The following is a 24,551-nucleotide window of genomic DNA, read 5'->3' as shown; positions in this document are numbered from 1 at the left end:
ACCTGCAGCTATCATATCACTGAAGTGAAAAATAAACCTTTATTGTTGACAGCCATTGAGATCTTGGGGTAATTTCTGCTGCATAACCTACCCTACGCTAACTAATAATCTTTTGCTTATAATATAGACAGACTCATTTGGGACAACTTAAAAGGGAGGATGGGCTTTGTGGTAAGGATATCCACAAAATGCATAAAATCCCAGATGGTCCTAGGGCTAAGTATTAGTTAGTGGTCAGGGTAAGGTTTCATAATAAAGAGACTCCAAAATAAAAATCTTAAAAAGGATACACATTTACTTTTCTCAGAAAACAGTACAGAAGTAAGTGGCCGATCAGGGTTGTTAGGCAGCTCAGCTCCAGGAGGTTGCCCAAAGATCCAGGTCCCTTCCAACTTGCTGCTTCTGCTTTCTTCTATGGTATTACCCTCATCTGCACCGTGTCTATATTCCAGCCTGCAGGAGAGAGAGAAGAGGGACAACCAGTGTTCCTTTTAAGAATGTACAGAGAAGTTGCCTACACCACTCACAGTCCATTGACAAGATCTTACTTATATGGCCAGAACTAATTTAAGGAGGCTGGGAAAGTAGTTTCTAGCCAGGTGACCACGTGCCCTGATGAAATGCAAAGGGAGCTTCCTATTAGTAAACAGAAGACAGAGATGATTCGGAGGTGGCATATAGAGGCTCATGAGAGCCAATTGCATGTATTTTCCCCCCAATTCCAGATTGATCGACATGATTTGAAATCAGCCTTAGTGAGAGTATTCACACCACAGAAACTGGCGAACATTATAAATCTGGATTCCCTCATTCCCCATCACAACTGGCTGGAGAGCCAGTTGTTAAACATTGACCAGCACTGAGGGTAATAGATACTGGGAAGCAATTAGCAGTCTGCCACAGTCAGGCCATGTTTTCTTGGTGTTTCTACTGCCTTCACCTCTCATTCTTGGGAGGCTTTCTCACCTTCTGCTTTTCAAGAAGTTCTCCTTGGTTCAAATCCATCAGTGTAGTTCATCTGTTCTTGCTCTAGATTTCCTGCCCTAGGGCCGAGTGCCCACGCTTGGCTACTCAGCTATGTCCGGAGGTGGTAGAGCTGGATGGGGGATCACGCACAAAGCTGCCTTCAGAGGGGCTGTGAGCAGGACTGGCACCAGAGGCAGACCCTGTGTGTACCTAAGGAGTGAAAGTTCTTTTTCCACCCCTTTCATAGAGCTTAGTTTGTAGGAGACTCTCCTTATGCAGTTTTTCTAATATTTCTTTAATTTTTTTTATTGTGCTAAAATACACACAACATAAAATTCACCATCTTAACCATTTTTAAGTGTACCATGCAGCAGTACCAAATACATTCATCATGCTAAATCTCTAAATCTCTAATATTCTTTTTGTACCTCTTGTGATTAGATGACACAGTTTGGTGATAGATGTACTTGCTGAGGTGTCAGAAAGCCTCCGGCAGAGGCACAGCTGTGCCCTATATCACAAAGGTAGTATTTTGGGGTATAGACAGGACAGCAATGATTTGCAGGAGACCTGTGGTCCACACCCAAGGATCTAGTATAGGTGGCTGGATGAAAGAGGGCAAGACAATCCAGGAGGAAAGAAAGAACACAGACTTCAAAGTCAGACAGAAACCAGAACCCAGCCCTTTCCCTCGGTGACCATGGACAAGTTCACTCACACTATGTTCTTCATAAACGCTGTGCCTTCTGTGCCTGAACAGTTCCTCCCCCTCTTTGTCTGATTGATGCTTTAAGTTCTTCGAGGCCTCCCATCTAAAAATGGGTCTCTGCATGATTTACTCTCACGGCACTCTGCTCTTTCTTTTTGTAGCACTAGTCAGCTTTTTATTATATATTTATCTACTTACCTCCCAATTTTTCATGTTTCTGCACTAATCTGTACACTCCATGTTTGTTTTATTCAGCATTGTATCTTCGCACTGAGCCCAGGCCTGGCACAAAGATGCAATCCAATAAAAATTAGTTAAATGAATGAATGAATGGATGAATGAATGAGTAAAAGAATAAATTAAGTTAGTTAACTTCTCTAAACCTTAACTGTAAACAGGAGGGTGTTTAAAATATCTAACAGGTGAGGCAGGGGCAGGAACAAATCAAAAAACATGCCAGATGTTCAAGCCAAAGTTTCAGAGCAGTGAGTGTGCTGGAGATCCCTGCTGTGCCAGGTATTAACCTTCTAGTTGCTGGATGGTACAGAGATCTGGGGGATCCCAGGGAAGAAAGTGGGGAGAAGGGAACCTGGATGGGCACTTAGGGGACTTGATGCAGCAATCGGTTATGTATGTGTATGTATATATACATAACGCACACACATACACACACACACATACACACACACACATACACACACACACATACACACACACATACATACACACACACATATATATTTAATGTATATATATTAACAAGCATTTGAAGTTTTACTGGTACAAATCAGCTAAATGTCATCCCTGTCTATAAAATGGAAGAACCGATACCTCACTGATCAAAAGGAATGCTAGGGAAGTGACATCGATCAGCTCCGTGACATGAAGTAAAGAAAACACCAGAAGCTTAGAAAATGCTAGGGCAGAAATAGCTGTACTTCACCTTCTTGCTCCTCAACCCAACCCCCATCCCCAGGAGACAGAGTCAAGTCCTAATAACCAGGTCCAGCTGCGTGAGGGGAATCTCATTCAATTTGGAAAGGCTGTCAGTGTCTGAGGAATTGTGAATATAAAAGAACAGAACAGGACCGGGTGGTGGAAGAGACTGTGGGTCTCCAGGAGATTCCTCCTTAACTGACGGAAACTTAGAAATAGGGGTCCCTCCCACCAAAGGCTTGGCCTGGTCCCATACTAGTGTTCAAGACCCTAGGCCCTTTTTTCCTCTCTGTGTTTCTAAATTTCTCTGACCCAAAAGCTCATTCATAGTAGGAGCAGAGGCTCCAGAGCTAAGGGCTAGGGATCTTTGACCTCAGGACTCCAGATCAAGACACTTGAATTTGCTTCTCCCTTGAGAAGTCCTTGGGAATGGATCCCTTGAGCATGGGAGAATCAGTTGCTGGGGGTCCAGCTTGCTTTCTAGGCACCAGCTAAAAAATGAGAGATCCCCTACCTCTGATTTCAACACAAAGAGGAATTTGCTAAAAAGAATCCAAGGCTGGGGACAGCAATCTCAGTAATCTCAGCTCCCTGCGAAATCTAAAACTGGCTTGGCTTTGCTTTCTCACTGCAGACTGACTGGCTCTTTTTCCTGGTATGCTTGGTAGAACGTGTCCAGCTCCTTCGTTTATTTCATCTCAGTTCAACCGAGCAGCCAGAGTCAGACAGCAAGGCTTTAGCTCCGTCCAGTCCACGGTACTGGAGATGAGATGTGACTGGCTCACCTTGGTTCAGGTGTCTGCCCCAACGAATCATCTGTAGCCTGGGGTGAGGAGTGAAATCAAGGGTGTGTTTGGCTTTTCTTCTCCCAAACCTGTGGATGGGGAGGTGGAGTGGGGGAAGAGGGGAAACCACCTCTAGAACAGGGATACTGGGCAGGCAGTAGACAGAAAATATCTCCTACCTGTGATTTGTCCAATGTCACTCAGCTAGAAAATGGCACACCAAGTCCAAAGGACTCCTACAGTCTTTCCATTTTGTTCCATTTCAGGATCATGAAATTGTGTTCATTGTGTCTGAGGAACACCAGAGGTGAAGCTCAGAGCTTCAGACTCCAATGAGAATTTGGAGAGCTGATGGCAGTGAGTAGAATGGTGTTTCCTAATTCTAGCCTCCTTGCTAGACTATAATGTGAGGAGGACTGTGTGTGTCTAGCATGGGTCCTGGTTGGTAGGAGTACTTGGTAATTATTGAATGAATGAATGAATGTGCTTCTAAATCACTTATAGAGCTTGGTAAAAAGAAAGATAATAATAGTAACATTTACTGAGTACTTAGTATTCTAAGACTTTGCATGTATTAAATCACTAATCATCTTGTCAAATCAATGAGCCAAATATTACTATTTCTTTTTATAAGTAATATACTGAGGCATAGAAAGGTTAAGAAATTTGCCTAAGTTCATTGGGTTACTGGCAGAACTAATGCAAATCTAAGCAGCCTGGCTCCAGGGCCTTCACACTCATTGTACCATACAGCCTCTCAAGATGTTAGCAGCCCACCCCAGACTTAGAGTATTGGAATCTCTGGGGGTGGGACCTGGGAATCTGTATTTGAACAAGTTGCACAGGTGATTCTGATGCACAGCCAGAATTAGACCTAAAACTGTGAATCTAAAAATTAGCAGTAAGCCTGGGGCCATGCAACTAAAACAAATAAGGCTGATTCCAGGATTTTAAAGCTTATCAGATAGTGTGAACACACGGCCTGCCGAATAATGTTGACTGTATCCACTTTGTCAGGAGGGAACCCAGACCCAGATCAACAAAGAACCCTCTAGGGATCTTAGAGCAGAAAGTCAGCCCAGGAGACCTGCCTATGACATGTTTTCCTAAGGTGCTCCAGCCTCAGGCTACTATCATCAGGAGAGCTGGGACAGACCATGTACCTGCCTAGTTCCTGGACTTTGATCTCCCATCTGACCTCCATCTCACCCCCGCTCTGATCTGACAACTCCTGCTGGGTTGACCCCATCTCTGACCCCAGCCTGCCCAGTTTTCAGCCTCACCACTCCAGGCCGATATCTCACATGATGACAGCGTAAGGCAGGACAATATTCGTATTGGCCAGTGATAATGGGAGCAAGACACCATCTCTTGTAATGATGTAGTGACAAATGGACATGTCAAAAGAACTGTGACTTTCAGAGTGGAATTCAGGTATCTTAAACCAACTCTGCAACCATCACAGAGTGTGGATTTAGCAACAGTAAGAACTAAATAGCCTTTGGTACTAACTGGAGCAATGCTCTTTCATTCATTGAACAAATGGTCATTGAGAGCCAATTCCATGATGGTTTCTGTGTTAGCACTGGAGGCAAAAAAGATCGACAAGACATCATCTCTGCCCCTAGAGAGTCCCCTTATGCCCAGTTTTGCTGTGGTACCCAGAGAAGATGATGCTCTATAGATTAGCCAATGAACCGAACCAAAGAGAAGATCTGCAGGATTGAATTTTCAGATAGGAGATGATTCTAGCTTTGTCCAAGTTTCCAAAGTCCATCAAATACTGGATTGACCTATGGAAGCTTAGGGGAGCTGGTAATGAGGCTCAGAACACAAATACCTTAAAAAATAAATAAATAAAACCTAGATCTGTCTGTGCACCAGAGGTTCAGGCCCAGGCATTGGTAGCCTTCCTGGTAGGCATTAAAAGGGTTCAGGATTATGGCCTGGGATACCACATTTTGTTCCTGGCTATACTCTAATTTGATTTGTCATCTTGGACAATTCACATTCCTTCTCTGGATCTCGGTTTCCTCAAACCATTTCTCTCTGAATGTCCAGCTCCTCAAATAGTGTTTAATAAATGTTTGTCAAATGAATAAATGAACCTCTAAATTCTCTTCCAGCTCTGGTATTGTGAGTCTATGAGTTGGAGACATCTTTGAGGAAGAATTAAATTGGCCAAGAAGAAAAAGTTTAGTCCCACTCCTGAGAGGCCCTGGGTCACACTCCATTATGCAAATACAATCTGCCCCTTATGATCTACCTCTCTTTTCTCTTTATCCGCTTTCTTCATTTTCCATCTCCTCTGCATTCCCTTCTACCCCAAACATATTGTTGTGGGTTGAATTGTGTCTCCCAGAAAAGATAGGTTAAAGTCCTAACTTCCAGTACTCGCGAATGTGATATTATTTGGAAATAGGGTCTTTGTAGATATAATCAAGTTAAGATGAAGTCATACTGAATTAAGGTGGGCCCTACTCCAATAGGTCTCATGTCCTTATAAGAAGAGGAAAATTTGGACACAGACACACAGGAAGAATGCCATGTGATGATGGAGGCAGAGATTGGAGTGATGATGCCACAAGCCAAGAAATACCAAGAATTGCTGGCAACCACCAGAAGCTAAGAGAGAGGCACTGAACAGATTCTCCCTCTGAGCCCCCAAGAAGTAATCAACCCTACCAACACCATAATTTTGGACTTATGGCCTCCTGAATTGTGAGAGAATAAATTTGTGTTGTTTTAAGCCACCCAGTTTTTGGCATTTTGTTACTAAAGCCCTAGGAAACTAATACAGTTGACCCTTGAACAATGCAGGAGTAGGGGCATTGACTACCCTCACAGATGAAAATCCACATATTACTTAAGTCAGCCCTACGCATATTGGGATTTCCAACAGACAATCAAAAATACAGTTGACCCTTGAACTTAGACATGGAAATAAGTGGACCCACACAGTCCAAACCTGAGTTGTTCGAGGGTCAGCTATATACCTATGCAAGGCCAATATTTGGAAATCATCCACTGATGCATGTTAACAGAGTCCTAAAAAGCACCAGTAGCCTTGACATCTCTCCAACTGTTCATTGAAAATGAGTCATCACTGTGCCTATTGTGGATCTCTGAAACCAAGAAGCCTGACTCCCCCATAGGGGAAGAAGGAAGGCCTTCCACATGATTATTTAGCAGGAAGAGATGCTAAAGGGTGGAGAGAAGGGTGGCTAGCTGCTTTTATTCCCCACTAGGGACAGCCCAAGAAAAAAAAAGAGACTTTCATCACTATAAGAGGGTGTCACAGTTATTTACTTTCACTCATTCAGTAAACATATGTGGAACATTTGTTGTGCTGGGCATTGCCGGATGCAAGTCAAGAGTATGTGTGTGTGGATGGGGGAAGAATGCTAAAGAAATATAGCAGACACTCCCTAAGTTCTATGAGCCAAGCGGGAATGGGAGGCCTGTGGCATGGTGGGTTATTAGTGTGGACTTTGGAATCAGAGTCCTGGCTCAAATCCTTGCTCCGCCATTGACTTCCATTGTTACTTAATCTTACTGGGCCTTTGTCTTATTGTAAGTATTAAATAAGATGATGTATATAGCACAGGGCCAGAGTACGTGCTCATTAATGTTAGTTATTTTCATTATTGGAGAGCAAAGATGTTCACCAGAAACAGCTCAGTAAAGCAGCAAGGTGATTATGATCAAACAGGACCCCTGTCCAGTTCAGGCCCTCATCACCTCTTGCCAGACACTGACTGAATGCTTAGAACAGCTCCAGGAGGAAGTTAGTCTCATTTTACAAATAATGTAACTGTGGTTCAGGAATGTAAAATAACTTGGCCAAGCTCATACAACAAGGAACATGACAGAGTCAAGGCTCAAACTAGAGCTCCCAAGCATATAGTCTTCCTATTTTCGGGCAATGTTTATTTGCAGGTCAGAGGGGATGGGGGGCAGCATATGGTTGGGAGGGGGCCTAAAGCATTTCACTGAAGATTATGGTTCCCTCTATAAAAAGTTCGTTATACTGGACTTAACGTTTATTTTGTTTAATTAGCAAATAAATGTATATCTAGTGCTGACTATAGAGTGTTCTAAGCACTTTATGTTAGTAAATCATATTCACAAGAGCCTATAAGGTAATAACTGTATTATTTCCTTTTTGCAGAGGTGGAAATCAAGACACAGAGAGGTTAAGCAACTTTTTCAAGGTCACACAGATAGTGAGTAGTGGAAGGAGGATTCACACTTGCTTCTTCAGCTCCTGAGACAATGCTCTTAACCACTGTTCTATATGGCATTATCTTTTGGGGCTGTGGTGGGTTGGCCATTGAAGTGTGTACATGGACGGAAAAAGGGAAGATTAATACCCCATACACAAGCCACCCTTTGGTGCTATTGCTGCAATAAGACCATGAGTAATTTGACCCTATAAAGAGAATGGCAGAATGGGGGCTGTTTAGCCCTGGGATTCTCTGAGTCAACAGCTTCTCATTCCTGACCCACTTCCTGAAAACACTTTGTGCCTCAGCTTTGGAAACTCTTTGAGCACAAAGAGCTCATTTCCTGTGGCCAGGAAGGACAGGATGAGTTCCTGATGACAGCTCATCTCCCTCATTAAGACGCCCATAAAAATGTTTCAAGGAGCCTGACTTATGGTTCCGCTGTTTGTCAGGATCCCCTCTGCAAGGAGCCATTCTGGTAATTTGGTGTGAGGAGATGTGCAGGGAAAACCAACTCCTTTGAGTCCAGGAATTATAAATGATCCTAAGAAGAGCGAATGTCATTTAGAGAGATAACAAGTCTTCATCAGCACAACAGACTGTTTCATATGCCACGAGGGATGGGAGGCAACTTCAGAATTCCAAAGCCAGCTAGGAAAATTGAGAGATTCTGTACATGTGGGTTGTCTGTTCTTATGATAGCTGCCAGGTCAGTAACAGCTAACAATTACGGTGGTTTTACCAGTGCTTATACTAAATGCTTTTTATACATTAAATGATTTAATTCTCACACCCATTCCTATCCTATTTTACAAATGAGGAAATTGAGGCAAAGAGAGGTTAACGTGCCCAAGATCACACATTAGTGAGTAGTCAGGTCAGGATTTTAACCCAAGCAGGTATGCCTTTTTTGTACTCTTGAACACCAGTCAGAGCTTAAGAGGAAATAGGGTTTTAAGTCAGCCCGGTAAGGTAAAATGTACATATGTTCAAATTATCTTTAATAATCCCTTAAAATACCTTTAAAATTTAGTATATTTGATTTGAGGCATATAGCCTTGTCCAATAACTAGTTAGAGAACCACTGAGCTAAACTAAAGGAAAAAGCAAAAGGAAAGTCTATATGTAAATGTTTATGCTTTCAACTACTCTGCCTTTAGGTGAACTATGAAATCCCTAGGGGTCAAACAAAGAGGCAGAGAATTATAGAATGTCTTTACCCACCTGCAGGGGTGGCTCTATTCTCTTTTTAATAGTTAGCCTTCATGACCTTCACACATATCACTTGTCACATGATATTTTGCTGCATTGAGAGAAAACATAGTCACATCCTAAGAGAAGAGAAACTTCTGGTATAAAAGTGATTCTAAATTCCAAGCCTAAATTAAGTAAACCTGGTACAATGAGATGCCGTGAGACTAGCTCTGGAGCCAGATAAATCTGGATTTGAACCCTAAATTTGCTTCTTACTAGCTGTGTAATCTTGGACAATTTGCTTAACTTCTCAAAGCTTTGGTTTCTTAATCTGTAAAATAATCATAGCAATATCGCATGTTGAGAAGATTGATTTTTTTAAGTTTATAAAGTAGCGAGCTTGAGTACAAAGCATAGTTATTAAGCACTAGCTATTTGATCCAAGGCAGGTCACGTCCTGTCTCTGAGCCTCATTTCTCCTCATCTGTAATGCTGTTCTGCCTACTACCTCAAAGATCATTGTAAAGAAACACTACAAAGTTTGTATGAGAATTTTCTCAGCTGCTTGCTGCACCTGGGATTGTGAGGCAGTACTAGGAGACCCCTGTTGGAGAAAATAACTCAGGAGACTCTGGGCCTAAAGTCATAAATGGGCTCAGATTTCCATTTTTGTCATTTGTCATCTGAGTCTCATCTTTCACTTCTATTAAATGGGGTTCACAGTACTTTCATCACAGGGTTACCCCGAGAACCATATTCTGCAGAAAAGTGTTAGGCACGTGGTAAATACTCAAAAAATGTTTGCTGATCTGAATCTTTCTGAGATGAGCCTAATTCAGTCCCTCTCCTACTACAAGACGGAAAAGCGCACGAGTTTGTCGGCGCGGAGCTCAGGTAGGGGAGATGCTCCCGGGTCCACTAGACTCCAGTGCTTCCCTACTTCCCTGCTCGCCCAGCCGTTGCCATGGCCACCGGTTCAGGCCCAGAGCAGCACCTAGGCGTGTTCAGCCGAATCCCCGCCTTTCCAGAGTGACCATTGGCTGGAGAGACCACGTGATGCTCACTGGTATGCTAATATATGGTAATCGCTCCACGCCCCTCCTCCCCAGGCTGTGTCCGAGTAGCCAGCAGAGTGCGCGGCGCCGAGCCGAGGGGGCGGGCTGAGGGGCGGCCCCCGGGAGAGAGCGGCCAGGTGGAGGAGGAGCGCGAACGCGACCGCAGGTAACGGGCGGGCGCGTGCGCGCTGGGGCCGGCTCGTGGCGGACGGGCAGCGCGCGGAGGGACTCGGGCCACGGCGCTGCCGGCTTAACCCTTTGGGCACCCAGCTGTCACGGCGGGGCCGGGCCGCGGTGGCCGGGCCGGGCCGCGCGGGGTGGGGCATTGCCGTGGGCATCGGCAGGCAGGCGGCGGGCGGCCTGACCCGGGAGCGGCGGCGTGGGGCCCGCGCGAGGACCAAGCAGTCCGGGCCGGCGGAACGAACGGCTGCGGTGCGCCTGGGGCGGGGACCCAGCCGCGGCGGGGGCTGCGGGGCAGCTTCGGGGCCGGGACTTGCGGGAGGCTGCGGGGAACCGGCTGCAGTACCGGCACTCGCGCGGTTTCTCGGGGGGACTGAGCCCCTCCCGCCCAGAGGCCTGCGCCTCAGCAGCCCGTGGCCTGGCGCGGCCTGTGTCTCCTCTGCGCGTCCAGCGGAGTGCGAGGAGACCCAGGGGTCGGCCTGACTTCGGCCCCCACCTCCGCAACTGCGGTCTGACAGCCCAGCGGCCGACACTTTTGACCCAGAGTCAAGCTGGGGCCCCCTGTGGGACGAAGGCAAGACTGGTGCTTAGGGGGCACTAGCCAAAAGAACTGGGGATTATCGGTTCTGGGAGGAGAGGAATCCCCTAAAGGAAAAGCAGGCCCCAAGATTTGCCAGGTTGGAGAAGGAGGGATGCCCAAGAAAGGCACTGGCCCCTTGTTTTCTGTGCTGGCTGATGACCTGACACTTATGAGAAAAGGTCACTGCTGGACACCTGGATCGGTCTGTCATGCCCAGAGGAAGCGGCTGTTTTGCGTGAGTTCCTAACAATTTTTTATAAGACAAGGTTTAAATTCATCTTCCTCCTTCACACTCCTCCTAGGTTTGATACAGAAGTGTGTTCTTTTAATTGTCCACCACCACCCCCCTGCCCGCTGCCGATTCACTGAGATTGGTGGCAGCTTTAAGCTTACGGTGTAATTTAGCTTTCACTACAATAGAAATGGTAGGATGGGCCATGTGCCACTAATATTAAGCTTGCCCTGGAGCTTCTTGGAAGTGGGGGGATGTTTCCATCACCAGTGCAGATGAGAAACTACCTAATGTGCCGGTCATATCAATTTCCTTTATGAGTCTGAAGTCAGTTTTTCTAAATCAAGGAAAAACGTGGTTACACATGAACAGTAGCAGAAACCAATTTGATTTTTTGCAAGTGAAGTGCCAGTTACACTTTCATGTTGCTCTACATGTCTTATCACACAACAAACACTAGCTATATGCCAGGAACACTATGTCCTGGGGATGCAAAGATGAATAAGATAATTACTCCTTGTCCTCAAAAAAATAGTGGGAGAGACAAATAAAATTACCAGTTAAAGTAATAACAGCATAATAGATGTGTATATAAAGAGCTGCGGATGCACAGAGGAGGGAACAATTAGCTGCCTGAGCAGGTCCAGGAAGGGTTTCCTGAGAAGAAACATCAGAAAGCAAGGTCTTGAAGGATGAATAGGAGTTTGCCTTGCAGAGAAGGAAAGGAATGGCAGCCAAAGCAGAGGAAACAGTGAATATAGATATTTAGAGTACAATATCTCTAGCCAATGGTGTTATACTGTAGCCATGGCCATTTTCCAAAACAAACCTAGAATTCTAATACCCACCACAATTTTCCAGCAGTATTTTCCTTGTTGTTGTTCTTCCTTGCTTTTTGCCCTCATCAGTTTTTCTGAGCCTTTCTCTTGGTCTTTGTCAGTCCTATTTTTCCAAGTAAGAGGCTAACATATGGAGATGGGAAAGGGATAGCTTGCAGTAGCTCCAAGGTAGAGCCTAAAAACTAGGCAGAATGGATAGCATTACAGGCATCATCCAGGAGGGCAATCTAAATTATTCAGTATGTGGAAAATACTGGTCATAACCAAGGAGGCAGCTCTGAATGTGAAATCTGCATTTGGTCAAATTGTGAGACTTTGGAAAATGAGTAATAAGATCAGAAGCTAGAAGAATCTGGAGCAAGAGAGGGTCTGGACTGTGGGTCAGGGCAGGCAGTTCAGAACTGACATCATGAATCAGGCAGAAATGACAGAGCCCGCTGTTACGAGGTGCAAGCCATGTAGGGCAGGGCTAGATCTGACAGCATCAGGCAACTACAGAAAAAGACAGCACCGTCTCCTCAATAAAATATTTCCAGTACTTCTTTCTCTGTTTCTCTCCCTCACTGTTATCCTCTTTTTATTCCAATTTCCACCCGCGATTCACTTTTATTGGGCTTCTTTTACTGAGGTCATAGGTACCAGAGCCGAGGAAATCCTGCTGCCTTAGTATCCACCTCTAAACTATAAATAGTCCATTTTACCTCATAAGCCTTTAACTTGGCCAGCCTATTTTTACTTCCCGATCATTTGCTAATAGAGCATGGATGGGTCCAGAGGTAGTAAAGTAGACCTCGTCTTCAAACCCATCTAATGTTTGAATCAGATATGGGCCTTTCGCTTTGTTTTAACCAAAACTTATTTTTAGAATGGATTGTGGTTAACTTTCAGCAAATCCCCAGTCATGAGCTATATTACAGATCAAGCTATGTAAAGAAAGTGACACTGGTGCGAAATACCCAATGTACACCATTAAGAGTGACAATTCTGTAAATGCTAGAGAATCAAGGGTGCTATTTAAGCAGTCTTCTCAATCAACATGTTTACTGAGCACCTGCTTATGTGCAAATACTGTGTTGTATTTGTGCTTTGGAAGAGACATGAAAATGAGAGAGGTGGTGCAGTCTGGAGATTATTCTTAGCTGAACAAGGTTACAGATCTCAGTTCTACCCGTTACTTGCTATGTGACTTGGACAAGTTATTTAACTTTGTTTCTTCATCTGTATTAATAATACTACCTACCTCATATAGTTGTGAAGATTAAACGAAATCACAAATGTAAAGCAGTAGTACAGTAAATTTTCAAAGTGTTGAACATTTGGTTTTATAGGTGTTGAAAAAAGAGAAAAATCATTATAGGCTAGAATTATCAAAGAAGGCTTTTTCCAGAGACATGGTGAATTTTTTTATGTAAAGAGAATGAAGGTGGAAGGGATTTCCAGAGAGGGAAAACAATGTTCATAAAACATAGGGCCAGAATACTGAAGACAGTTTTCAGGAGTCAGTTGATGAAATTGACCAATCTGGCAAGATCAGAAGGTTTAAGTAGAGAATTGTAGAATTGGAAAGGTTGGTCAAAGCCAGGTTTTAACAGGCACTGATGCTAAACTAAAGAGTGAGGACTTTATCCTGTATGATAGAAAGTCTGAAGATGTTTGATTAGAGAAGTTTGGGGTCACAAAAGTAATATTTTAAGAAGATTCTCAACAACAACATGGAGAATAAACTTTGGTACGGATAGAAAGAGAACTGTACAACCAGTTAGTAGGTTATTTAAATCCTCTAGATGTAAGGGGATATGGAATTAAATTAGGGCGATGGCAGTGAAAATAAGAGCTGGGATCAGTAAGTACTTTGAAGGAAACATGAACGGGACTTTATGACCAGATATGGAGGACAAGAAATAAGGAAGAATCAAATATAGCCTTGAACATGGGTGACATGATTAACAGAAATAGGACAGACAGAAAGGAAAACCAGTTTGGGGAAGAAAAAGAGAAGCTAAGTGCTAAATATCTTGAGGTGATACCAGAACTTATATAAGTGGACACATCCCATAAGTATTTGGAAGTGGAGGGCTAGTGTTCAAAGGACAGAAATCAGGGAGTCATATATATAGAAGGTGATAACTGAAGCCATATGATTAGCTTAGTTCACCAGTGCCAAAACATAGAAATAAAAGAATAGAGGACCGAGAACTGAAGCTTGGAGATTGCCCACACTTAGGGAGGTAGGGAGAAGAAATGGGGTCAATATGGTAGAAAATAAGGAATATCAAAAGAGCAAAAGAATCATCTATTGATTCATACAACAAATGCATTCTCTCCAGACCATTTGTGTACTTGATTAGATATGCTGTTAGCCATGAGGGTCAAGAAGTCAAGAGAAGAGAGGGCTTCAAGCTGGAGGAATTGGCCAGTAGTGTGAAATTGTACAGGAAAAGTGGAAAATATCCTTTATATTTAGTAAATGGAGCCATTACGTTTTGAAAACAATAGCTTCAGTTCATCAGGGGATGGCCATGGGGATATTACACACCAGATTAAAGAGGATTGTGGCATGAGATGCTGATAAGAAATAAAGACAGCATGTAGATCATCCTTTGTATGTTAGGCAGTAAAAGGAAGAAGAGAAAAAATGTGGTTAAAGAAGACAGAAGAATCAAGCAAAATATTTGATCTTCCCTGTATGCTTCCTTATTTTAGTCATCCTGAGATATCATTCTCATTCTTTCATATCCTGAATAGTGGTTTAGCATTTCATTTCTTAAACTTACTGCTTTGATAATTATCTGTACATTTCCTTGAACAATAATAGTATAGCTACTATTTATTGAGTGCTTACTCTGTGCTAAGCACTTTCTATACATTCTATTATCCCATTTAATCCTCACAATACTGCATTACAAACACACAACCGCTTGGAAGTATGGAGAGGCTAAATAAATTGCCTAAGATCACATAATTAATGAGTGGCAAGGATGAGATTTAGACCGAGCTCTGACTTTAAAGCTCTTCTAAAGGGCCATGCTATACTGTCCCTGAGGGCAAGACCAGCTGCATGGATGTGTGACTTGTGCAATCTCCCAGGGCCCTGCATGTTTAGAAGGGCCCTATGCTTGGTTTAACGCTCTGTTGTTGTTGTTGTTGTCTTGAAATACATAATAATTTTTTAACAAGGGCCCTGCATTTTCAGTTTGTCCTGAGCCCCACAAATTACATAACCAGTTCTGCCTGAAGGTATCAGCACTACTTCCTGAAGCTGGGGAAGCATTTTGTACTGTATCCTTTGTTTTGGTTGTGTAACCTAATGTCCTTGCTGTGTCATGGTACACAATTACATTTTCCCGTAGTCCTCTCATCTTGGACTCTTGGTATAAAGGGCAAAAGGGGGATATTTGGAAGTTCAAGTAGATAGCCAGTATGAAGAGAATAGAGAATAAAGAGGCAAGGAATTATTTACCCAGAATGGCTTCTAGAAACTCATCCATCATATCTTGAGTGTACTGTTGGATAAAGTTACAGTCCTGATGCTGTTACTCTCAATTTAAAAAAGAAATGACCTCATACCTATTCCTTTTATAGTCAGTTTTTCCCATTTGCTTGTGGGAAACTATGGAGACCATTTTTCAACCTACTGAAACAAATTGGGATTGAACAGGTATAATACAACTTTTCTGCCCACTCCGACTTTTTAGCCAGGTTGCTGCTACCCCTTCACCCCATACCGGGGACTACCCAGCAGCTTTGAACCATGTGGCCCCCTTTACCATATTTGTCTTGAATGCTCATGTTCCACTTTTGCCTTTGTTGCCCACTCTATTCTTTCATCTACCCATATGAATCACGAAAACCAGAAAAACTTCAGTTCGTTATATTATCTCTGATTTTTGGCTTTACAGTCACTACTTTTAACAGACAACAAATTAAGTCTTTCTGGTTTTCATGGTTATTGCTTTCTCAAAAACAACTTTTATTCATCCTCTTGCTTCTCCTACTCATAGTATTGACCAAGTCCTGATTCCACTTGATACTAGCTGGCCACTTGACCAAGTCCTAACACCAGCCAACCTTTGTGGAGGATATCAGACAAGACTGAGATTGTGTTGCTTTTTCCTATGTCATTCCCAATCAGAACATCTCATTATAGCACTTACCACATTATGTCTTTTTCATATATATTGCTAGAGATTGTCTTTTTCATATATATAACTTTGATTCCTAAAGCCATTCTTTGAACATAGTAGATGCCCAATAAATAGTTGTCGAATACGCTTAAAAATAGCTTGTACCTTTACATACTTTATCCTCTGTTCTTTAGAAAATGTATGTATACTGCAAAGTATCTAGCCTTGTGCCCTGTGATGAATAAACCTTTCTTCATCTCCCTATCTAGAGGCTCATGTATCATTGCTGTTGAAGATGTAAGGAAACCATTGTATATGTCAAAGACTTCTTGACTTGCCAACTTATCTACTCCAGGGAGGACTTCTTGAACTTGTTTCTATCTGTAAGTCTCTGCTCCACCCATACTCTGAAACCAATTCTGCCCTTGTAGGAAATCGTATAGTGAGCAACAAGCCCAAAGGTAATTGGTTCAATAACAAAGCCAACATTGGTTCACTATTTAAATATTTGACTATAAGCTTTATGAAGGGAGGAATTGGGTCTAGCTTATCCATTGCCATATCCTCGGCACCAAGCACTATTAGATGCCTAATAAATAATTGATGAATGAATTCATGACACTCCATTCTTGATATTCATGTTCCATTGCTGTTTCCCAGGTCCTGAGCTCTGATCACCCAGAATCTTAGGCTTCAGATCATCATTTCATGTGGCCCAGACTTTTCATCTTGGACCTTGACTCTCCTCTTTCAGTTTCTTATCATAGCTCATCTTTGGGAATTTGACCCCTTGCTTACTCAGAGCTAAGGTATCTCTTCCTCTCTTGATCTTCCTAACTAATAAGGCCAGATGCCCTTAAGAGAATATTCTTTTTTTCAACCTATAGCCAGAAACATCCAGCATACATATGAAATGTGTTTTCAAATATTTTAACTGAAGTTGAATTACATTCATGTTTCAAAAGAAACGGGACAGGCCCCTTAAGACACATGTTTTGGCCAGAAACCAAGTTCTAAAATTTTGTGAGTCTGTTGAACTGATTAACTTGTAAGCTTCAGCAATTCAATGCAAATTAATTTTTATACTAACCAGCAAATCAAAGGAGGGCAGAGAACTAAATGAGTGTGTAAATATGGTTGCCAGAGAAACTTTTCCTGACAGAAGATGGAACCTCACAGAAATTTATACGGGCCCAAGAAAGCACCGTAACCTCATCTTTGTCTGTTCTCTTTCTGATGGGGGAAGAAAACGATGTAGAAACCATAGGTACAGATAAAGGTGGCTTCAGACCTTTCTAGAGACTTGAGGAATAAATTCTCTGTCTGTAAGGGAGACTGAGTAGTAAGCTCTCCGGGGCAAATAGGACTATTATAAGGTGCTCACGCCTTCTGAGGAAACAGCTGGGAAAACAAAGCTTCTCTGAATCTACTTCCGAACTAGTATTCATTCACTCAACAAATATTTATTCAGCACTTTTTAAATGGCCCATTGCCCAGAAGGAAATATGATTATAAGAGAATGATAACAATTTGAAGTTATTGTATTACATCTAGTGGCTGTTCCTTAAATTTTGTCTAAGTTTATTTTTTGAGTAGAGGTTGATATGGACTTAAACATTTAATGCTGTTTTTAATAAATAAAATTTTGTTTCTATACAGAAAGCATAAACACAAGTGTATATTCTGCTATGTATCTATTCTTAGGTCATCACTGAGAAAAACCTAACTCATTGATTCATAAAGCCACACCCCAGGGTAGATGTTCATCTAGTGACAGTGTCATCTAAATTGTAGGTATAGTACCAGGAAAGGACAGAACCATCTCCTTGATGGCTAAAATCATAAGAGACCCTTCCTTTGAAGTCTAAAGACTTGGCTGTAAAATGCATTTGGATTGAAATGTATAACACTGTCTCATATTAATAACTACTGGAGTTTTATACTGTGCATGGTGCTTTTCATTGGCCTACAGAGAGGCAGTAGAAGGTAAGGGTTAACAGCATGGACACTATAGCCAGACTGTTTGGTTGCCAACCCTGCCTCTACCACTCATTAACTGTGACCTTCACAGCCTTCTTCAAGTCTTCACCCTGTCTGTGCTCCAGTCTTCTTGTGCATAATGGGGATAATAATAGTACCTACCTCGAAGAATTATAGAATTCAACAGGTTAATACATGTGAGGTACATGGTAAGCACTATGTATGTTTTACCTTTTATTTCCTGTGACCTCCTAGATAGTAGGGCTGATTCCATTTGGGGGAGGACTGTTGAGGTATATACAGGTATAATCACTTCCCTAAAGTTGTACACAAAGTTTGGACTCAGATTCTTTTAATTTAGCACTGGAGTTTTCTATTCCACTTAGTAAGAGAGAGAAAATGAGAATTAGCATAAGAGAAAGGAACTTGACTTCTGGAGCATTTTGAAATAAGAACTACTTCACAAAAGATGGCAACACTAAAGCATAGGAAAATGAAATTATTCTCTCAAAGGCAAAACGAGTGTTAGAAACGGGTGGAAATAATATAAGATAGGGAATGTCATACTGGGTCAGGCCAGTGGTGTACCCAGCCCAACATTCTATCTCTGATCATGAGAGCAAGGGACAATCGGAGGGGACTATAATAGCTGCCACCTATGACAAAATCTTCTAATTATAGGGATGGACCTACCCATCCTTAACTGTCTTTTATTTTCCTGCTGTGTCTTATTCACTCAAATATTTAAACTTTATTTTTATTTTTGGTCGTTAAAATCTGTTCATTTATTTTTTAAAAAAAATTTAAGCTTCTATACCCCTATGCTAGTAGCCAGGGATGCAAAAATGAGTAGAACCTAATTCTGGAACCCCAGAAGTTTATAAAAAAAGACAGACATAGAAACATGCTATTGTACTCAGTGCCATAATAGAAGTATGGACAAGCTGTTTTGAAAGCTTAGAAGAGGAATCACTTAATCATGCTTAAAATGTCACCTTCTGGAGAAAGTGACATTTGAGATGACAACTGAAGGATAAGGAGGAGTTCCTTAGGCAGACAGTGCACCTTAGAAGGAGCAATATGTGCAAAGGTGGGGTGTCTTTGTGTGTGTCTGAGCAAGGAATCTGACATGACAGGAGTATAACATACGAGTAGGGTAGGGGCAGAAACAAGGCTGAAAAGTAAGCCAGATCAAACACAAAAGGCTTGGTTTGCCAAGCTATGAATTGGACTTCCTGTTGGAGGCCATGGGGAACTGCTGAAGCACTTTAGAAGTAATATGATCAAATCGCCTTGTAGGAGGATCAAATCAGCAATGTGGAGGCTGGTTGGACAGGAGTGAGACTGGAGACAGAATCATGCAGTTAGAAGGGAGCCTCTAGTTTGACTTCTCATCCACTGCCAGTACTTTTACTATTGAATATTTATATTTGTTCATTCAACTCAGATTTATTGATGTCATGCTGAATATTGGACTAACTGCTTGAAAATACTAAAAGAAACAACACACCATCCATACCTTGGAGTCATTTGCAGTGTTTTATTTGTTCTAAACAAAAGCTTTCTTGAGTTTCAAGCTTTCCTTGTCTATCTTCCATTTCATCTCAGTCACAGTATTAGTGTTCTGGTATGTAAAAATGAGCTAGTTTGTGTTTACTTTGCCTGTAGACATGATTTTACTGTCCCTGTCATAACTCCTTCCTCTCAACCTTCATCTCTCCAAAGTGCAAAGTTCTAATCATTTAATGAATTCCTATAGAGAATGAATCCATTACACCCTTTTGGGGAGGCTTTTGATTCTTAATTTTCTCTCATTTCCCTCAAACCTTAAGGGCTATGGTAGCACTCTTAGTCACACATTAAACTCTTTGGGCCCTACTTCTTGTCCTTTACTAGCTTATAAAGACCTTACTTTCTTCATTTTTCTTTTCCTAAAGTAGAATTTTATTTCCCCCAAAGATGTGCATACCAGAATTGTAAACTGCGTTATTTTTATGTTGTGATAATGCCTTTCCCCCATGAGATTACAGTCCCCAAAGGAAAACCTCCTCCTCCCCTGAAAATAAAGAAATTAAGAATGAGATGATATTTCTACTGCAAAAGAAGTTTTTATTCAAAGTAGTAGTGTTTATTATATAATAAGTTATGATTATAATTTATTGAGAACTTAATTTATATACTAATTGCCACGCTAAAACATTACACAAATTCTTATTTAATCCTCACAGCCACTTTGTGAGATTAAGTAATCTTATTACTCCCACTGCACAGATGAAAAAACAGGCTCAAAGGGGTAAAATGATTTGTCCAAGGTCGTATCACTAAGTAAAAATAGAGCCAGATCTCAAACTCAGGCCTGTCTGATTCCAGAAACAAAGTTCTTCATACTGTGTAGTGTAGGGTAGATATGCAGGGTCTGAGTGCAGGTACCCATGATGATTAAGAGTGAGCTAATTATTTTCAATCCTCCTTTAGTCATAACTTCCATCATCAAATGTATTTTCTCCCAATTTTATTGATTCTTACTAGTTATTTTAATAAGCTATTTTATTTGGATCACAAGAAGGTACAGTAAGTTTCTAGTAACACCTGCCCCCCCCCCAAAAAAAATGTTTTTTGATGTTTGTCGTAATAGATCTGAGTTTGCATGTTAGCCTTATAGAGGTGTTATAGTTCATTGAAGATCCTATGCTTAGAGTTTTGGGACCTACCTCCACGTGAATACATTGTGCCTTGGAATGTGGTTAAGTCTGCTCCTAGTGATGAGTGCGATAAGCTGAGTAAGGTCTACCCAAAGATAGTTAGGCCCTAAATCCTGGAACCTACAAATGTTACCTTATGAGGAAAAAGGACCTTTACAGAAATGATGAAATTAAGGATTTTGACATGAAGAGATTATCCTGGATATCTAGGTGGGCCCTAAATCCAATCACAAAAATTGTTGTAAAAGAGAAGCAGAGGGAGATTTGACACACAGAGAAGAGGAGGAGGCAATGTGATCACAGAGGCAAAGATCAGAGTGATGGGGCCACAAGCAAAAGAATGCTAGCAGCCACCAGAACTCGGAAGAGTCCAGGAATGGATTCTCCCCAAGAAGCTCCAGAGGCAATGAAACCCTGCCAACCCCATGATTTCAACCCCGTCAAACTGATATTGAACTTCTGGCCTCTAGGACTGCGAGAGAATAAGTTTCTATTGTTTTAAGCCATGAAATTTGTTGTGCCAGCCACAGGGAACTAATACAATGAGAATAGTCACTTCTTGTACTGCTTAGTTCATTTTGAAGGCAAATATCATGACTTAATAAAGGTGACAAACAACTAAAATAACATATATGATAATAATTTCAGCAAGCACTTGTGTAGTGCTTACAATGTGCCAGGTGTGATTAGAAGCATTTGAAATATACTCATTCAGTCTTCATAACAACCACATGAGGGAGTTCTATTATTACTTTAATTTTTAAATGGGAACTTTGAAGCACAGAGAAGTTAGATAACTTGGTCAATGTTATGTAACTAGTAAGTAGTGGAGCAGGACCTGAACCCAGAGAGTCTGGCTCCAAAAGTCCATGCTATTAAACACTGCCACACAGAGCTTTGCACTGAAGCATTCAACAAAGGACACTGTGACAATGTCTAAAGTTTTTTCAAGCCTCTGGTTACTTCCTCTTCTCCATGTTTTCTGTGTTCACTGCATTTTCCTTCTATTTGTTGTCCTTTATCTTTAATACCTTTTCTACTTTTAATATCCTGGTGTGATTTTGATATCAGATTTTGATTTTGATTCTGGCCTCATAAAATGAGTAGGTAAAAGTTTCCTTTTTCTATTTTCTGAAAGAGTTTATATAGCATTGGTAGTATTTCTTACTCGAATCTTTAGTGGAAATTACTAGAAAAACCATCTGGGCCTGGAGTCGTAGAAAGGTTTTAAACCAAGAATTCAGGTTCTTTAATAGATAAAGGGCTATTCGGGTTATCTTCTTGAGTGAGTTCAGATAGCTCGTGTCTTTCAAGGAATTTGTCCATTTCATCTAAGTCGTTTACTATATTGGCATAAAGTTGGCCATAATATTACCTTATTATTCTTTTAATGTCTGTAGGATCCCTTTCATTCCTATTGGTAATGTGTGTCTTATCTTTTTTTTCTAATTAGTCTGACTAGAGGTTTATCAATTTTGTTGATCTTTTCAAAGAATCAGCTTTTCATTTCATTGATTTTTTTTTCTCTATAGTTTTTCTGCTTTCTATTTCATCGATTTCCTCTCATCTTTATTATTTCCTTCTTTGTGCTTATTGGCATTTCATTTGCTCTTCTTTTTCTAGCTTCTTAAGGTAGAAACTGAGATTAATGACTTGCGATCTTTCTTTTCTAATGCAGGTGTTTTGTGCTATAAATTTTCTTCTAAGTACTGCTTTAACTATATCCCATAAATGTTAATATGTAATATTTTTGTTTTTATTCAGTTCAAAATATTTTCTAGTATCCCTTGTGATTTCTTCTTTTACCCATGAGTTATTTTGAAGCATGTTGTTATGTTTCCAGGTATTAGGGTTTTCCCAATACCTTTCTGTTATTGATTTCAAGCATAATTCTGTTATGTGCAAAGAATATACTTGGTATAATTTTGATTCTTTTATATTTATTAAGACTTATTTTATGGTCCAGAATATGTATTCCGTTGTCATTTGGTTCTATATATCTAAGTTAGTGTGCTACATATCTAAATTAGATTAGTAGCATTGTTTAAGTCTTTTATATCTTTATTAATTTTTCTGTATACCTATTTTATCAATTACTAAGAGGGGAGAATTTAAATCTCTAACTGTAATTGTAAATTTGCCTTCTTTTTAGTTCTATCAGTTTCTGCTTTAAGTGTCTTGAAGCTCTGGTACTGGATGCATACATATATAGGATTGTATGTCCTCTTGATGAATTAACCCTTTTATCACTATGAAATAATTGTCTTTTTCCCTGGTAATATTCCTTGTTCTGAAGTCTACTTTGCCCAATATTGATACAGTCACAACTTTCTTATGGTTATTGTTTGCATGGTACATCTTTTCCATCCTTTTACTTTTAACCCATACACATCTTTATTTTCAAAGTAGATTTCTTATAGAAAGCATATAGTCGAGTCTTGCTTTTTAATCCAATATGAACATTTCTGCCTTTCGATTGGGTTGTTTAAACAATTTACATTTATTGTAATTATTGTTATGGTTGGGTTTAAATTGACCATCTTGCTGTTTGTTTTCCATTCATCCCAACTGTTCCTTCTTTCTCTTTTTAGCCCAGTTTTGGATTGTTCAAGTTTCTTATTTATCATTTCCTTTTATCTTTATTATTGGCTTATTGCCTATATGTCTTTGTTTTATCTTTTTTAGTAGTTATTTTCATGTTTGTAATATACATAGTCAACTTATACTTGTTTATCTTCAAATAGTATTTATCACTTTGTGTATAGCTGTTCACAATCTCTGCAGGAGCTTCCCAGGTATGATCTGAAAAAGGCCCCTATACACAGAGGGCAGGGAGAGTCTGAGGAAAGAAACAGCCCCCTCCAGATTGGTGTGTGGCAGTTTTATTGAGCAAAGGAACTTACTTATGAGGCTTGCCTTGGGTGACCACAAGACAAGGAGTTTTGCACACCAGCCTGCCAAATCTTAAAAGTTTACATAGAAGTCTTAACTGGGATCAGTTACATATACCATCCAGATAGTCTTAACACCACATTTCTGTCTCAAGGCTATATACTTGGGGCAGCTTCTGGGAAGGGGGAAGGCAAGTGGAACACACATTCCAAGGACAGAGGTGAGGTGGGGAGCCTCCGATTGCTGGACTTCAGCTCACAGGATAACCGGCAGTCACATCTTCTCAATGACATCCCCTAACAATAGTGTAAGAACTTTAAAACTATATATGTCTATTTCTTCCCTCTTGTCCTTTGTGCTATTATTATATACATCATTTAATATGTTATTATATTATTTTTATTTTAAATGGTCAGTTATGTCTTGAAATATCTTAAAATGAGAAAACATGATTTTTATATTTACTCATTTACTGTTTAGACATTCTTTTTATTTTTTTGTATTTCCATCTTTTTTTTTTTTTTTAATTTCTTTTAGCCTAAAGAACTTTTAACATTTTTGGTAGTGCAGGTATGTTGTAATTCTTTCAGTGTGTTTTTTTGTTTGTTTGTTTCAAAGTTCTATTTTACCTTTATTTTGAGAGAGATTTTTACTGGGTAAAGAATTCTAGGTTGGTGGGTTTTTTTCTTCTTCTAGTGTTTTAAAGATGTCTCTCCATTGCCCACTGACTTGAATAGTTTATGATAAGAAACATGCTGTAATTACTGTCTTTGGTCCTCTGTAATGTGTCTTTTTCACCACTGGCTGCTTTTAAGATTTTATTTCTTGAGCAGTTTTTTTCTTTATATTTATTCTGCTTGGATGCGGGCTCCTTGGATATTTGGTTTTGTAGTTTTCATCATATTTAGAAAATGTTTAAGCCATTATGTGCTCAATTATTTTTTCTGTCTCCTTCCTCCACATATGTCTTTTCCTTCTAGAACTCCAAATTCATGAATGTTAGATCATTTGATATTGTCCCACAGGTCACTGATGCTCTGTTAATTTTTATTCTATCTTCTGTTACTCTGTGCTTCATTTTAGATAATTTCTAATACTGCGTCTTCAAGTTCACTGATCTTTTCTTATGAAGTTCCTAATCTGTTGATAAT

The 24,551-nt window shown here is 40.7% G+C and overlaps 1 long non-coding RNA gene across 2 annotated transcripts in view; it reads right to left on the bottom strand.

Annotated features, from left to right (window-relative positions):
- Positions 1-253: 253 nt before the first annotated feature.
- The window catches only part of LOC120582037 (uncharacterized), an 82,951-nt gene continuing 58,653 nt past the window's right edge, over positions 254-24,551 (bottom strand). The window contains exons 2-4 of one of the 2 annotated variants that reach the window (XR_005647438.1): positions 1,874-1,957; positions 967-1,176; positions 254-453 (exon numbers count right to left, since the gene is read on the bottom strand). This is a non-coding gene — a long non-coding RNA (uncharacterized LOC120582037). The remainder of the gene's footprint in view (positions 454-966; positions 1,177-1,873; positions 1,958-24,551) is intronic. The other variant, XR_005647439.1, reaches the window with a different exon arrangement.

The sequence above is a fragment of the Pteropus medius genome, unplaced genomic scaffold (genome assembly GCF_902729225.1).
Source record: "Pteropus medius unplaced genomic scaffold, Ma_sr-lr_union100, whole genome shotgun sequence".
Lineage (NCBI taxonomy): Eukaryota > Metazoa > Chordata > Mammalia > Chiroptera > Pteropodidae > Pteropus > Pteropus medius.
This window is presented reverse-complemented; position numbering and strand designations above follow the sequence as displayed.